This window comes from Macaca fascicularis, chromosome 2 (assembly GCF_037993035.2).
Source record: "Macaca fascicularis isolate 582-1 chromosome 2, T2T-MFA8v1.1".
Lineage (NCBI taxonomy): Eukaryota > Metazoa > Chordata > Mammalia > Primates > Cercopithecidae > Macaca > Macaca fascicularis.
This window is the reverse complement of record NC_088376.1, coordinates 47319654-47337207: the sequence shown is the minus strand read 5'-3', so window position 1 is coordinate 47337207 and position 17554 is coordinate 47319654.

The following is a 17554-nucleotide window of genomic DNA, read 5'->3' as shown; positions in this document are numbered from 1 at the left end:
TTAAGAGGACTCAATAAAAATGTCCTGGACACCCTGAAAGAGATGGACTGGGGGGCGGAGCAAGATGGCCGAATAGGAACAGCTCCAGTCTCCAACTCCCAGCGCCAGCGACACAGAAGACCGGTGATTTCTGCATTTTCAACTGAGGTACTGGGTTCATCTCACTGGGGAGTGCCGGACGATCGGTGCTGGTCAGCTGCTGCAGCCCAACCAGCGAGAGCTGAAGCAGGGCGAGGCATTGCCTCACCTGGGAAACGCAAGGGGGAAGGGAATCCCTTTTCCTAGCCAGGGGAACTGAGACACACAACACCTGGAAAATCGGGTAACTCCCACCACAATACTGCGCTTTAAGCAAACAGGCACACCAGGAGATCATATCCCACACCTGGCCGGGAGGGTCCCACACCCACAGAGCCTCCCTCATTGCTAGCACAGCAGTCTGTGATCTACCGGCAAGGCAGCAGCGAGGCTGGGGGAGGGGCGCCCGCCATTGCTGAGGCTTAAGTAGGTAAACAAAGCTGCTGGGAAGCTCGAACTGGGTGGAGCTCACAGCAGCTCAAGGAAACCTGCCTGTCTCTGTAGACTCCACCTCTGGGGACAGGGCAATAACAAACACAGCCGAAACCTCTGCAGACGCAAACGACTCTGTCTGACAGCTTTGAAGACAGCAGTGGATCTCCCAACACGGAGGTTAAGATCTGAGAAGGGACAGACTCCCTGCTCAAGTGGGTCCCTGACCCCTGAGTAGCCTAACTGGGAGACATCCCCCACTAGGGGCAGTCTGACACCCCACACCTCACAGGGTGGAGTACACCCCTGAGAGGAAGCTTCCAAAGCAAGAATCAGACAGGTACACTCGCTGTTCAGAAATATTCTATCTTCTGCAGCCTCTGCTGCTGATACCCAGGCAAACAGGGTCTGGAGTGGACCTCAAGCAATCTCCAACAGACCTACAGCTGAGGGTCATGACTGGTAGAAGGAAAACTATCAAACAGGAAGGACACCTACACCAAAACCCCATCAGTACATCACCATCATCAAAGACCAGAGGCAGATAAAACCACAAAGATGGGGAAAAAGCAGGGCAGAAAAGCTGGAAATTCAAAAAATAAGAGCGCATCTCCCCCAGCAAAGGAGCGCAGCTCATCACCAGCAACGGATCAAAGCTGGATGGAGAACGACTTTGATGAGATGAGAGAAGAAGGCTTCAGTCCATCAAATTTCTCAGAGCTAAAGGAGGAATTACGTACCCAGCGCAAAGAAACTAAAAATCTTGAAAAATAAGTGGAAGAATTGATGGCTAGAGTAATTAATGCAGAGAAGGTCATAAACGAAATGAAAGAGATGAAAACCATGACACGAGAAATACGTGACAAATGCACAAGCTTCAGTAACCGACTCGATCAACTGGAAGAAAGAGTATCTGCGATTGAGGATCAAATGAATGAAATGAAGTGAGAAGAGAAACCAAAAGAAAAAAGAAGAAAAAGAAATGAACAAAGCCTGCAAGAAGTATGGGATTATGTAAAAAGACCAAATCTACGTCTGATTGGGGTGCCTGAAAGTGAGGGGGAAAATGGAACCAAGTTGGAAAACACTCTTCAGGATATCATCCAGGAGAACTTCCCCAACCTAGTAGGGCAGGCCAACATTCAAATCCAGGAAATACAGAGAATGCCACAAAGATACTCCTCGAGAAGAGCAACTCCAAGACACATAATTGCCAGATTCACCAAAGTTGAAATGAAGGAAAAAATCTTAAGGGCAGCCAGAGAGAAAGGTCGGGTTACCCACAAAGGGAAGCCCATCAGACTAACAGCAGATCTCTCGGCAGAAACTCTAAAGCCAGAAGAGAGTGGGGGCCAATATTCAACATTCTTAAAGAAAAGAATTTTCAACCCAGAATTTCATATCCAGCCAAACTAAGTTTCATAAGTGAAGGAGAAATAAAATCCTTTATGGATAAGCAAATGCTTAGAGATTTTGTCACCACTAGGCCTGCCTTACAAGAGACCCTGAAGGAAGCACTAAACATGGAAAGGAACAACCGGTACCAGCCATTGCAAAAACATGCCAAAATGTAAAGACCATCGAGGCTAGGAAGAAACTGCATCAACTAACGAGCAAAATAACCAGTTAATATCATAATGGCAGGATCAAGTTCACACATAACAATCTTAACCTTAAATGTAAATGGACTAAATGCTCCAATTAAAAGACACAGACTGGCAAACTGGATAAAGAGTCAAAACCCATCAGTCTGCTGTATTCAGGAGACCCATCTCACACGCAGAGACATACATAGGCTCAAAATAAAGGGATGGAGGAAGATTTACCAAGCAAATGGAGAACAAAAAAAAGCGGGGGTTGCAATACTAGTCTCTGATAAAACAGACTTTAAACCATCAAAGATCAAAAGAGACAAAGAGGCCATTACATAATGGTAAAGGGATCAATTCAACAGGAAGAGCTAACTATCCTAAATATATATGCACCCAATACAGGAGCACCCAGATTCATCAAGCAAGTCCTTAGAGACTTACAAAGAGACTTAGACTCCCATACAATAATAATGGGAGACTTCAACACTCCACTGTCAACATTAGACAGATCAACGAGACAGAAAGTTAACAAGGATATCCAGGAATTGAACTCATCTCTGCAGCAAGCAGACCTAATAGACATCTATAGAACTCTCCACCCCAAATCAACAGAATATACATTCTTCTCAGCACCACATCGTACTTACTCCAAAATCGACCACATAATTGGAAGTAAAGCACTCCTCAGCAAATGTACAAGAACAGAAATTATAACAAACTGTCTCTCAGACCACAGTGCAATCAAACTAGAACTCAGGACTAAGAAACTCAATCAAAACCGCTCAACTACATGGAAACTGAACAACCTGCTCCTGAATGACTACTGGGTACATAACGAAATGAAGGCAGAAATAAAGATGTTCTTTGAAACCAATGAGAACAAACATACAACATACCAGAATCTCTGGGACACATTTAAAGCAGTGTGTAGAGGGAAATTTATAGCACTAAATGCCCACAAGAGAAAGCAGGAAAGATCTAAAATTGACACTCTAACATCGCAATTAAAAGAACTAGAGAAGCAAGAGCAAACACATTCGAAAGCTAGCAGAAGGCTAGAAATAACTAAGATCAGAGCAGAACTGAAGGAGATAGAGACACAAAAAACTCTCCAAAAAATCAATGAATCCAGGAGTTGGTTTTTTGAAAAGATCAACAAAATTGACAGACCACTAGCAAGACTAATAAAGAAGAAAAGAGAGAAGAATCAAATCGACGCAATAAAAAATGATAAAGGGGATATCACCACCGACCCCACAGAAATACAAACTACCATCAGAGAATACTATAAACACCTCTACGCAAATAAACTGGAAAATCTAGAAGAAATGGATAATTTCCTGGACACTTACACTCTTCCAAGACTAAACCAGGAAGAAGTTGAATCCCTGAATAGACCAATAGCAGGCTCTGAAATTGAGGCAATAATTAATAGCCTACCAACCAAAAAAAGTCCAGGACCAGATGGATTCACAGCCGAATTCTACCAGAGGTACAAGGAGGAGTTGGTACCATTCCTTCTGAAACTATTCCAATCAATAGAAAAAGAGGGAATCATCCCTAACTCATTTTATGAGGCCAACATCATCCTGATACCAAAGCCTGGCAGAGACACAACAAAAAAAGAGAATTTTAGACCAATATCCCTGATGAACATCGACGCAAAAATCCTCAATAAAATACTGGCAAACCGGATTCAGCAACACATCAAAAAGCTTATCCACCATGATCAAGTGGGCTTCATCCCTGGGATGCAAGGCTGGTTCAACATTCGCAAATCAATAAACATAATCCAGCATATAAACAGAACCAAAGACAAGAACCACATGATTATCTCAATAGATGCAGAAAAGGTTTTTGACGAAATTCAACAGCCCTTCATGCTAAAAATGCTCAATAAATTCGGTATTGATGGAACGTACCTCAAAATAATAAGAGCTATTTATGACAAACCCACAGCCAATATCATACTGAATGGGCAAAAACTGGAAAAATTCCCTTTGAAAACTGGCAGAAGACAGGGATGCCCTCTCTCACCACTCCTATTCAACATAGTGTTGGAAGTTCTGGCTAGGGCAATCAGGCAAGAGAAAGAAATCAAGGGTATTCAGTTAGGAAAAGAAGAAGTCAAACTGTCCCTGTTTGCAGATGACATGATTGTATATTTAGAAAACCCCATTGTCTCAGCCCAAAATCTCCTTAAGCTGATAAGCAACTTCAGCAAAGTCTCAGGATACAAAATTAATATGCAAAAATCACAAGCATTCTTATACACCAGTAACAGACAAACAGAGAGCCAAATCAGGAATGAACTTCCATTCACAATTGCTTCAAAGAGAATCAAATACCTAGGAATCCAACTTACAAGGGATGTAAAGGACCTCTTCAAGGAGAACTACAAACCACTGCTCAGTGAAATCAAAGACGACACAAACAAATGGAAGAACATACCATGCTCATGGATAGGAAGAATCAATATCGTGAAAATGGCCATACTGCCCAAGGTAATTAATAGATTCAATGCCATCCCCATCAAGCTACCAATGAGTTTCTTCACAGAATTGGAAAAAACTGCTTTAAAGTTCATATGGAACCAAAAAAGAGCCCGCATCTCCAAGACAATCCTAAGTCAAAAGAACAAAGCTGGAGGCATCACGCTACCTGACTTCAAACTATACTACAAGGCTACAGTAACCAAAACAGCATGGTACTGGTACCAAAACAGAGATATAGACCAATGGAACAGAACAGAGTCCTCAGAAATAATACCACACATCTACAGCCATCTGATCTTTGACAAACCTGAGAGAAACAAGAAATGGGGAAAGGGTTCCCTATTTAATAAATGGTGCTGGGAAAATTGGCTAGCCATAAGTAGAAAGCTGAAACTGGATCCTTTCCTTACTCCTTATACGAAAATTAATTCAAGATGGATTAGAGACTTAAATGTTAGACCTAATACCATAAAAATCCTAGAGGAAAACCTAGGTAGTACCATTCAGGACATAGGCATGGGCAAAGACTTCATGTCTAAAACACCAAAAGCAACGGCAGCAAAAGCCAAAATTGACAAATGGGATCTCATTAAATTAAAGAGCTTCTGCACAGCAAAAGAAACTACCATCAGAGTGAACAGGCAACCTACAGAATGGGAGAAAATTTTTGCAATCTACTCATCTGACAAAGGGCTAATATCCAGAACCTACAAAGAACTCAAACAAATTTACAAGAAAAAAACAAACAACCCCATCAAAAAGTGGGCAATGGATATGAACAGACATTTCTCAAAAGAAGACATGCATACAGCCAACAGACACATGAAAAAATGCTCATCGTCACTGCCCATCAGAGAAATGCAAATCAAAACCACAATGAGATACCATCTCACACCAGTTAGAATGGCAATCATTAAAAAGTCAGGAAACAACAGGTGCTGGAGAGGATGTGGAGAAATAGGAACACTTTTACACTGTTGGTGGGATTGTAAACTAGTTCAACCATTATGGAAAACAGTATGGCGATTCCTCAAGGATCTAGAACTAGATGTACCATATGACCCAGCCATCCCATTACTGGGTATATACCCAAAGGATTATAAATTATGCTGCTATAAAGACACATGCACACGTATGTTTATTGCAGCACTATTCACAATAGCAAAGACTTGGAATCAACCCAAATGTCCATCAGTGACAGACTGGATTAAGAAAATGTGGCACATATACACCATGGAATACTATGCAGCCATCAAAAAGGATGAGTTTGTGTCCTTTGTAGGGACATGGATGCAGCTGGAAACCATCATTCTTAGCAAACTATCACAAGAACAGAAAACCAAACACCGCATGTTCTCACTCATAGGTGGGAACTGAACAATAAGATCACTTGGACTCAGGAAGGGGAACATCACACACAGGGGCCTATCATGGGGAGTGGGGAGGGGGGAGGAATTGCATTGGGAGTTATACCTGATGTAAATGATGAGTTGATGGGTGCAGCACACCAACATGGCACAAGTATACATATGTAACAAACCTGCACGTTATGCACATGTACCCTACAACTTAAAGTATAATAATAATAAATAAATTAAAAAAAAAAAAGAGATGGACTGGAGCTGAATTAGAAGATCTGAGCTAGAGACACATAATTGGAAGTCCTTATGACATAGATATTTGAAAAAGCTTATTGATATGGATAATATTCCTGGAAAGGGGAGCAAAACCATAAGAGAAAGGAAAACTGACATCTTCACACATCATATCTTTAAGATAAAACAGCAAAGGTAAGACATTAATTAACTGGTTAGATATCGTGAGTGATCCTCTGACTTGAAAGCAACCTACAATGCTAGATAAATTTTTTAAAGCAGTTTCTTTTTTTTGTTTTTTTGTTTTTTTTTTTTTTTTACTTTAAGTTCTGGGTTACATGTGCAGAACGTGCAGGTTTGTTACATAGGTATATGTGTGCCATGGTGGTTTGCTTCACCTATCAACCTGTCATCTAGGTTTTAAGCCCCACATGCATTAGGTATTTGTCCTAATGGTTTCCCTCACCTTGTGCCCCATCCCCCAACAGGCCCTGGTGTGTGATGTTACCTTCCCTGTGTCCATGCGTTTTCCTTGTTCAGCTCTCACTTATGAGTGAGAACGTGTGATGTTGGTTTTCTGTTCCTGTGTTAGTTTGCTGAGGATGATGGTTTCCAGCTTTGTCCATGTCCCTGAAAAGGATATGAACTCATTCCTTTTTATGCTGCATAGTATTCCATGGTGTATATGTGCCATTTAATCTCATTTGCAATAGCTACAGATGAAATAAAATACCTAGGAATAAACCTAACACAAGCAAAGAAATATATCTACAATAACAACTGTAAAACATTAATTCGGGAAACTGAAGAGGACACACAAAAACTGGAAAGATACTCCATGTGAATTGGAAGACTCAATATTGTTAAAATGTCCATACTACTAGAGACAATCCATAGATTCAATTCAATCCCTATCAAAATACCAACGACATTCTTCACAGACACAGAGTAAACAATCTTAAATTTTATATGGAGCCACAAAGGACTCAGAATAACCAAAGCTGGAAAAAGAACAAAACTAGAGGAATCATATTACCTGGCTTCAAATTATACTACAGAGCTATCTATTATAACTAAAGCAGCTTGTTACTGGCATAAAATACACACATAGACCAATGAAATAGAACAGAGATCCGAGAAACAAATCCATACATCTACAGTGAACTCATTTCTGACAAAGTTGCCAGGAACATATACTGGAGAAAGAATAGTCTTTTCAATAAATGGTGCTGGGAAAATGGGACATCCACATTTAAAAAAATGAAGCTAGACCCCTATTTCTTACCATATACAAAAGTCCAATCAAAAATGGATTAAAGACTTAAATCTAAGACCTCAAACTATGAAATTATTACAAGAAAACAATGGGAAAATATTCAAGGCATTGTCTGGGCAAAAATTTATTGAGCAATATCCACAAGCATGGGCAGCCAAAGAAAAACATGAATAAGTGGGATCGCATTGAGTTAAAAAAGCTTCTGCATAGCAAAGGAAACAAGTAACAAAGTGAAGAAACCCATTCTAATTCCCCCACCAAAAACTCCACCTCTCTTACCCTAACTGGCTCTAAGAATGCTGTCAATTAGGTCTTTATCTTCCAGAGAAATCTGGAAATATGACAGCCTCAAATTAAATACCTAAGATTCTGATATCAGAAGTTTGCCAAATAAAAGCTCCAGCCACATCATCCTACAATGAAGCTTATAGTCAACAGGCCTCAGAGGATTCCACTCCTCTTGATCATGTGCAGGCAACCAAACATGAGCACGTATCTAGGAAAAATCTCTAACAAGAGGTATAGAGATGAAAGAAAACGTATAAGAACAAGCGCTTTACAGGCTATAGGGAGGATACATGGAAATAAAACTCTTTAATACAACAGTTAGTATCCTTAAAGAAAAAAGAAAGATGGCAATCCATACAGTAAGAATACAGTGCTCTAAAAAGGAATCCTTAAGGGAATAAAAAGATCTCAGTAATTAAAAACATAATAGCAGTAATGAAAAACTTTGGAGAAGTGCTAAAAGATAGGGTCAAGAAAACGTTCCAGAAAGTAAAGCAAAAAATAATAAGTGTAAAAAGTATTAGAAAATGAATGCTGGAGATAAAACTTACAGATAGAAGTTCTAAAAAGAGAGAACAGAGAAAATTGAGAGAAAGTAATCATTAAAATGATTTCAGAATAGTGCCCACAACTGAAGGTTCTGAGTTTCCACATTAAAAGGATACTTTAGTAACTGAATTTTAATTATTATTATAGGAAGTCAGTAAATGATACCTAAAACTGACCAATAATAAAAATATATTATAGTCCTATTATTTAGAAATGCTGAGACAAACGCCAAAATAATCAGATAAAAGAGCAAAAAGAAATATTTCTCAGGATGAAGAAATAACAAAAGAGAGGTTCTAAGAACTGCTGTTTTTCATAGTTTGTAGAATCATTTGATTTTTAATTCACATTTATTAATTAGATTAAAATAAAAATTAAAAATTAAAAATAATCCTGAATAAATAGATTTAATGGTAGATTCAACCAACATGGATGAATTAAAAAACTAATTACCTAGAAGATACATCTGAGGAAATTAATCAGAATGTAGCATAGAGGGATAAGGAGATAGAAAATATGAGAAGGAGGCTAAGAGACTGGGAGAACATGTCGGGAGGCCTAGTATGTAATTAATTGGAGTCCCAGAAGGAGAGAGAGAGATAATAAAGGGGAGACAATACTTAAAGGAATAATGACTGAGTTTTCACAAACTAATGGAAGACTCCAATGCCTACCCTTAGAAATTCCAAAAGAAAGGTCAAAGATAAACCAGGAGGTGAGGATGTCATGGAATCTAAAGGAGTACAAATTTTGTGATAAGAGCTGGATCCACAGTTCTGGTTATTTTTCTATCCTGTCATCAATTGTTGGCTAAAATATGTAAACCTACTTGGTTACACATTTAAAGAATGTATTTGCCATCCACAAAATATTTCAATTTGGGCAAATCAGATACACATGTGTAGACACATATCATGTAAACTATTTAGGAGGGCTCTTTACTAGTAAACTCAACCAAAGTGATCAAATTAATTTGTGAGTATAGATTTAGTCTCATAACTAAAGAGAAAATTATTTTCCCTTAGACAGTCTCCCTAGGAAATGTGGCCTGAGACACAAAGGTAAAGTAGCTCGCAACATGTAGTGTTGTCTCTATAACGCCACAAACAACCGAAGACAGAACGCAAGCATCAGGGAATCAGTTCTCTGTTTTGCTTACATGATAAAACTCAGCCTAACTGATTCAAAATACTAAATTAGTTATTTTGGCATTATGTAGATAAAACCTTGGTTATCTAATTAGGAAGTTCATTTCCTGTTCCTTTTCCTTAGCAATCTGGTTTCCATCTGTTTATTATCTGATCATTATTAGTTTCTACTTGGATGACCAGGTATGATTTAGGCAGTATAAGTATCGTTTCAAAATGGTTAACCCTGCATCATACTATAATAAAATTCTTTTGCTTTTAAAATTTTATATGATTTTAAAAGTTAGTGAGCATGTCAATTGGGGGTTTCATAAAAGGCAAAGCCAACAAAAAAATATTTTTTTTTTATTTATTTGTTAATTTAAGACATTTCTCTAGTGGCAGTCACATGTGAATAAAACATTGCCTTAATTGACAGTAAAAAATTTCTAGCCTTAATTGACAGTAAAAAATTTCTTCTAGAATCTAGTGCAAACTGTGGAGAAATGCAAAACATGCGAATATCTGCACTGATGTGTTTATGGACAGGTAGAAGTAAAGACAGAAAGTGGCAATAAGACCAGTGAGCAAGTGACAAGACTTTCTTGGAAAGAGCTTGGTAATTAAACACATTAACACTGTTTCTTGGCAGTATGTTAGTTTACCTAAAGCTAACTTAGAGGACATTTTACAGATTACAAGAGCTCATATGAAACTTTTATTTAACAACTTTCGGATCATCACATCCAGGTTATAAAATAATAGCATCTTCACTTACAAGAGAGTATCATGATCAACTTTGTCTTGTAAATGTTCTTCCTGGCTGGCTTACGTATTGACTTAGGTAATGCAAATATTTCCTGTGATATTTTTAGCATTAAAAGGGTCCTTTCATAGCTAATTTTTTAACATTTATTAAGGAAGTAAGCAAATGATACCTAAAATTGACCAATAGTAAAAACGTATTCTAGTTCCATTATTTAGAAATGCAGAAACAAATGCCCAAATAGTTAGATAAAAAATAATTACATATTATTCATTTTGGGTTTTGCCTTTCTTTTTAGTTGCTGATAGAAACACAATTTCCTTCTGCGCTCTCTTTGCTTCTTATTCTTCAAATAAACATTTTATGTGTAAATGGAAGAAGAACATTACTTTTTCTTTTCTTTTGCCTCGGCTAGGTTCTTCCATGACACAGAATTGTTGAATAAATTGCTCTAAAGTTAAAAGTAAGAAACACAGCACTCTCACTGGGGAAAGCTGTGTTGTATACCCTGAGGAAATGACAATAGGCAGTTAAAACAAATATTGATAATGAATTTTGCTATTTATCTTTGTTTTGTTTTGGTCCAAGTCAATGAAGACAAAGAGTCAAGATGGTGAGCAGTGGGTCTTGACTGATTCTATTGAAAATCTAATTAAAAGATTCTTCTCATCTAAGATTATATTGGAATTCTAAACACAAAAGATGTTGTCATTAGTTAGAACAAACATAATTTAAAACACTCCTAAGAAAAGAAGTGGTGTTTAATTGCTTGTCAATAGGCTATTGTTTAATGTTATTCACCTCAGATCAAACTTGCTCAAAGACAAATGTTCATGCTTTTATTAGCTGTACTCTGTGACATGACATTCAAATAAACTAAGGACTAATAAATCAAAGTGTAAGAATTAGAACCACAATATTTATTCTTTCTGGGCATCCATGATATACAAATGATTGTTTTGTGTTAAAATTCTCAATAAATAAAATAATATTGCTTGAAGGCATGAAATTATATTAAGTTTGCTATTACTCTGAACACACCACCATTTTTTAGTACTCTTTTTGTATGTGGAAAATTGGAAACCTTCTTTACTTCATAATTTCCAGTGTTTATACATATGCCTGTCAAACAAACCCTCCCTTTTAAACAGAAATTATTCTTCATTTAATTTTGCATTCTCATTCAAAACCAAGGGTTAACACAAAGCAATTGCTTCCTAATGTATAGAGACCAGGTGAGTGAGTGAATGAATGAATATGGATAGGTGGAAATCTTGGAGGTTTGCCTCTCAGTGTCAGAAAGTCAGATTAGGCAGAGCAGCATCTTTCCTTGGCCTCTAATATAGTATCCCACTATAATTCTTATTTTTCCCTTTCATGTTGATGCTCCTTCACCTCCTAATTTCTTCAGGCAAAGAAGAATTTATGAAGAAGCTTTTCACTGCAAATCGATTTAGGTATATGCTAATTGTACTCATGGTTTGTTCATTCAATAAGTTTCCTGTTCAGTATGGAAGATAAGAAAATACTAACAAGAATAAATTAAAAAGTTATATCCTAAGAGTGAAGCAAATGAAGTTCTATGGCAACCTCCATTCTTCTAATGACACCATTAATTTACCACATTTCCTTCACCCTAAAACAGTATTGATTTTCAAGGCATATCATCAAATTGAGAATAGCATTTTGAGGAAAGACAATATATTAAAATGCACATACTTAAAAACTACTTAACAGTAACATTCATTTATCCATAAAATTGCATGTCACTTTATTCATCAGTATCAACATCTAAGCCATGACACAGTCCAAGTCTAAAAATTCTTCTGATAAATTTTGTCCAGCAGTGGGTAAGCATATCATCATAGTGATCAACAGTGCTCACAATCCTAATTTCTTAACATTTTTAGGAGCAACAGTGTAATTTAGAAACCAATCAGGTAATACTAGAGTTTTTTTTCTCCATTTACTATTTTGTTAAATTCTAGTTAACTTGTTTTTGTTTATGGTTGTTAATTAAATGAGTGATAGTTCCCCAGGACTCAAAAACTGGTCACAGTTTTTATCTGGTTTTGAAAAATCTGTAGTGAATTCCAAAAACTTTGTCAATACTACGACCTTCATTATGCTAGATGGCAAAAAACAGGCGATCACCTAGGTTCACAGTAACTTCTAGTTCTAATGCTTCTTAAGGGGGTTATCTTTTTGTGGACATTTTAAGTGACAAATGCAGATCCAAATATAAAATTCAACCATTGCTGATGGTATTAAGGCAAATAACCCTTCTCAAATAGCAGACTGATGAAACAGAAGTCAGATGAAGATACCTTTAATTCTTGACCATGTTATCATAAGCTTAGAAATGACAAGTATAATTTATTTCAAGCATAGAAGATTTTTTTGACATCAATGATGTTTACCAATTTCAGAAACATTAAAAGTAAGTTGAATTTCTTAGAATTGAATTTCATAGAATATTTCTGTTTGAATGTGACCCGTAACTTCTGATAATTTAATAAAACCACATTCTCTATTTTTATTTGTGCCTAACATGCTGGACATGTTACACTTTATTAATGTACTCAGGATGTTGCTATATCCTGGCCAGTAGTGTTGCACCTCTAATTTCTACTGTTACTACATGTATACATCCCCTAGGTAAATCACTAAAAATATAATAGACCTCTTAGGGCAATGAGGGAGGCTTAATCTGAGTTGCTTTTTATCCATATAAATCAGAAATGTACAAAAACATGTAGAAATGTAAAGTACCCAATCAATTAAACTTTGTGTCACTGATATCAACTTTCCAGTCTACCTTAAGGTTTAAGTATAAAAGAAGGAAATAAAAGATAAATCAAACAGGTATGTAGGGGCTGGGGATGTCACTGAAAAACAAACAAATCAACAAAAAACTGTATTACAAGGGAAATTCAGTCCCAGAGGAAGATGATAAATCTAAATTCACATTTGTTATTTGCAGGTAACAAAATAATATCCAAGGAAAAGTTTACATTGGTTATTTGGAAATGGTATAAGTTCTGCAATTAAAGAAGTGAACTGTTGGTAACTGTTTGGAATACAGCCAGTAATTGAAGCCACAAAGAATTAACTGCTATTAAGAAATAATGATAAAAATAAATTAGAACTTGTGTTCAAACTTAATGAATATTTTAATGCAACCATTGACTTCTATAACATACATATGTTCCTTGAATGTGGCTAATATGATGAGGTCCACTCAATCCTATATTGGGAAACTTAGACCACACTAGAGTGAGTTTCTAATACCCTGGCATTGCTCTGAACTGCCAGTTCCTAACCTACCTAAATCCTACAATTTTTTTCCTCATCTCTACAGATTCTTACCACAGGGTTTCCCCCCCCAACCCCATTTATGGCCTTGCTTCTGCCTTCAGACTGTAGGATGGATTCACTCCTTTGTTCTTACTTTCCATGACATCTGTACATCATTATTTTGTCTATAGCTGTACAGTCTTCTGCAGCCCTAGGTGAAGATCTGCACATCAGGAACAACGTTCAGGATTCTCTGTCTCATTGCAGCCCTCCCTGAGTGTTGTCCTCTTCTGTTTTAGAATGGATCCCTCTAATGAGACCCACGTCTATTTACTTAATAGGAGACCACTAGTTTCTACAAAGAATAAAAAAGGATTGAGCATTAAAAATAAAGAGTATGTTTCTTGAGGGGAGCTCTAAAAACAAAAGAGCAAATTTAAATATAATAGGAAAATCCATAGGATAAAAACAAGGTGTTCTTAAAATTTTATGTTTGCTCAATAGTTTCTAAAGTACATTTCATCAGTAAAGACTAACTTCTCCAAATTCTAAAAGCACAAAAAGTGCCAGACTATGAAAGATCTATTCAATTAACTCACATGTACACCATCTGCCACCATCATATTTACAAAATGCATAAACTCCACAAAACAATTTTTAACAATTTGTAACAAAATTGCAAATCATGCATTTAAAAAATAAAATTTATATTTAAGTGTTTATGTATACATATCAACATATATTAATATGACTATGTATATATTAAGCTAGTATGCACAAATAAGTAAAACAACTACATGTTAACAAATATAAAAAGTATTTTCTTACAGAGCAAATCTTATGCAAATTTAGCAATAATTTAACTGTTAAAATTTCAAATTCTTAGAACAAAACAGGTTTCTTTTTTGCTAAAAACATTTTTTTGAAACTTCCAGCATAAGTAATAAGGAACCCCAGCAGCTTTCAAACAATACTTTTGTTTGAGTCCTGGGCTTCCAAGTTGAAAATGGCAAAATAAATCTCCAGTAGAGAAAATTATCTTCCTTTTTTGAAACCTTTATATTACAAATGCTACTTGCACAATATTAAAGTTTATAATCACAGATTTTTAATTTCATTAAAAATGATATTTGTAAAAAATGCAAATGTGTGCTAAGAAAAGTTAATCTGGATCATATTTTGAACAAGATGAACAAAAATGAGGTTGAATATTTTGCTCTGATCTCAAATCCATCCCACAGGAAGTAAAATGAATTTGAAATGAAATCAGGCGGTTTTCACAGGCTCAGAGAAACTGAATTCTGCAGCTAGTATTACCTACCACTAGTGGCCAAGAGTCCAGATGGATCCTAAAGTTAAACATGGCTTATTCTGAGCTATTAGTGCCAGCCACCAGACAACTGAATATTCTGAGAGATAATCAGCCATTTGTTGAGAACCTCAGGCATACACCTGTGGCTTCAGGAGCTAAAAAGGAAATACATATTTCCAAATATCATCTCATAATTATTTAGCAGCAGGCCTGGAATCACTTGATTACCTCTTAATTGAGTAAAATGTTCTTACCAAAATGACCATAGGTCAAAATGGGAAAGCATCCACCATCCTTCTTTTCTCAGATTTGTTTCCCATCATATACCTGGAAAATCCAAAAATAGAATGTGGAATTTTGCTGCATTTTAAACCAATAGGTCAATAACTGGTTATTATAGGTTGGAAGGTTGGAAAATGGGGATATATATATATATATAAAATATATATATATGTGTGTGTATATATCTCTCTCTGTATATATATATATTCACTTGAATGGTCTTGAATTCAAGTCTCATAGGAAAGAGGCCCACCGTGAAGTAGAAATGGAAGTGAAATTTCATTCATTTGAACAGATCAAAAGGATTATAAAGATATGTACTGGAAATAGATCTACAGGAGTTGTTGAGATTTTAGCAGGCTAAGAATGAAATGGCATGTTTATCCGAGGGAATGACAGTGGTTAAGAGGCTTATGTTTAGGAAATAGCCATCGAGATGCAGGAGGGTAACAATAGCTCTCCTCAATGCTTGAAAATTGGGTGCCAGGCACAGCCAATAATATACACAAGTAGATCTAATGACTGGTCTAATATTCCAATAAGGTTATGGGAGTAGCAGTATTAAATTATCACCATTTAATTGATGAAGACATTAAGGTACAAAGTGTTCGTATAACTTACCTTCAAGAACACAGTTAACAAGTATGAGAGTTAGGATTATGAACTGAGGTGGAATGACTGTCAAGCCAATATTCTTAATCAGTATGACATACTATATATTGAGGAAATAGGAGAATGTGAACTGGTTAAGTAGATTAAGGCTATGTCGTGGGGACCCTGCCTGCCTCCTAGACTAAATAATATGTTTAGGCATGTCTCCTATTGTGTGAGTTTATGTGATATGAATTAGAGAGAACATGATTGAATAATTAAGGGGAAAGATTGTCACTACTCCAGCAGCTGTTGGAAACAATGTTATTGTGATTGGGAAGAAGCACCTTGCTCAGTGGAAAAATGCTATTGAGTAAACAGAGTAGGAACCCACACCTGCTTGGTTTGCAATAAATGGATGCTCAGCTGGTGTTCTTTCTTCTATTTCCTGCTGGAAGTTGTAAACAACACTAGAATTCATTTTGACTATAGAAAGTTTATTGATTCTTGTCTGATCTTACATGCTCTTCAGTATCTCCCCAGGGACATTTTGGTTTATTTTTATTGGTTTTGTTTATTATTTGTCGCTTTCATATAATATTGCCATACCTAGTTTGAATAATAATTTCATCTAAGAAATTTGTGAATATAATTCAGTTATTGTGGTCTGGTATTATTTACTCCTTTCCTTATCCTTTCTTAACATATACATATTGAAACAATTGGTTTTATAATGCAATTTTTGAAAATGTGAATTTTCAAATGTGTAATATTGCTGTCATTAATAGCAAAAAAAAAAAAAAGATTTAACTTAAAACTCAGTATGCAATGGGGAAGCATTAATGGTTTCTGAGAAGATAAATGTTATACAAAGAACCATGAATTAGATAGATGGATACTGGGTATATGGTTTGCAGTAAGGGAGAGAGAAAAAACAGGAGAAAATAAAGATGAGTCAAAGATGACTGCATTTCAAACCCATGTATCTGAGAGAATAGTAGTAACATTAATAACCTCAGCTATAAAGACATAAGGACAAATGTAATAAAACAACAGTCTCAAGTGACCATGTTTTGGAAATACACATTTTATAGGCATAATTCTCCTGTCATGAAATTTAGTTATCTGTAACAAATATAAATGTCACATTAAAACCATTTGTTTCCCCAAAGGCACACACCCGTGCCTAAGATGTTACTTATAAGAAACAATTAAAATCAATCTGTTAATAATTTATACTTTTCCACATACACCCCAATTCCTCTGTGTTTTTGAAAAGGCTGCACCTAATATATGAATAGACAACGTGCAATGCCTATTATAAAGTGCTTCATGGTTAAACTAACATACTGCTTGCTGAGTTACCATGGAATTTAAGTCTTAGTAATAGAGCATAAAAGCACTACTAAAATGGAACTTAAAACCCATATACTTATTAGGAGTCTCTTTATTTCTTCTACCGTTAGTAGTCTCCACAAATATATTTTCAATAATCAAAATTATAATTCATTCAACAGCTGGAGGTCAGATATCAATTCTAAATCATTTTCTCACAAGCTCGTGCCTTTGAAAATTAAAATTAATTAGCCAGTTACAATAGCAACAAATCAAAGTTAAATTCTTACATTATCACAAGGGGACCTTTGTCATAAGATCTAATTATGGATCTATTTTCTGACGCAAAGAAGCATACCTAGTTGTGTATAAATGTGCTTTTGATAGTTTTTCAGTGGAATTGACAAATTATGGATTAGCCTCACCTCACCCTCCTCAGATCAGCAAATATTTGGAAATCCTCCAAATGCATTACTCGATTGGAACACGTCTGTTTAGTCTGACATTATCTCTTGACAAATGCCTTCATTCTCTTCTGA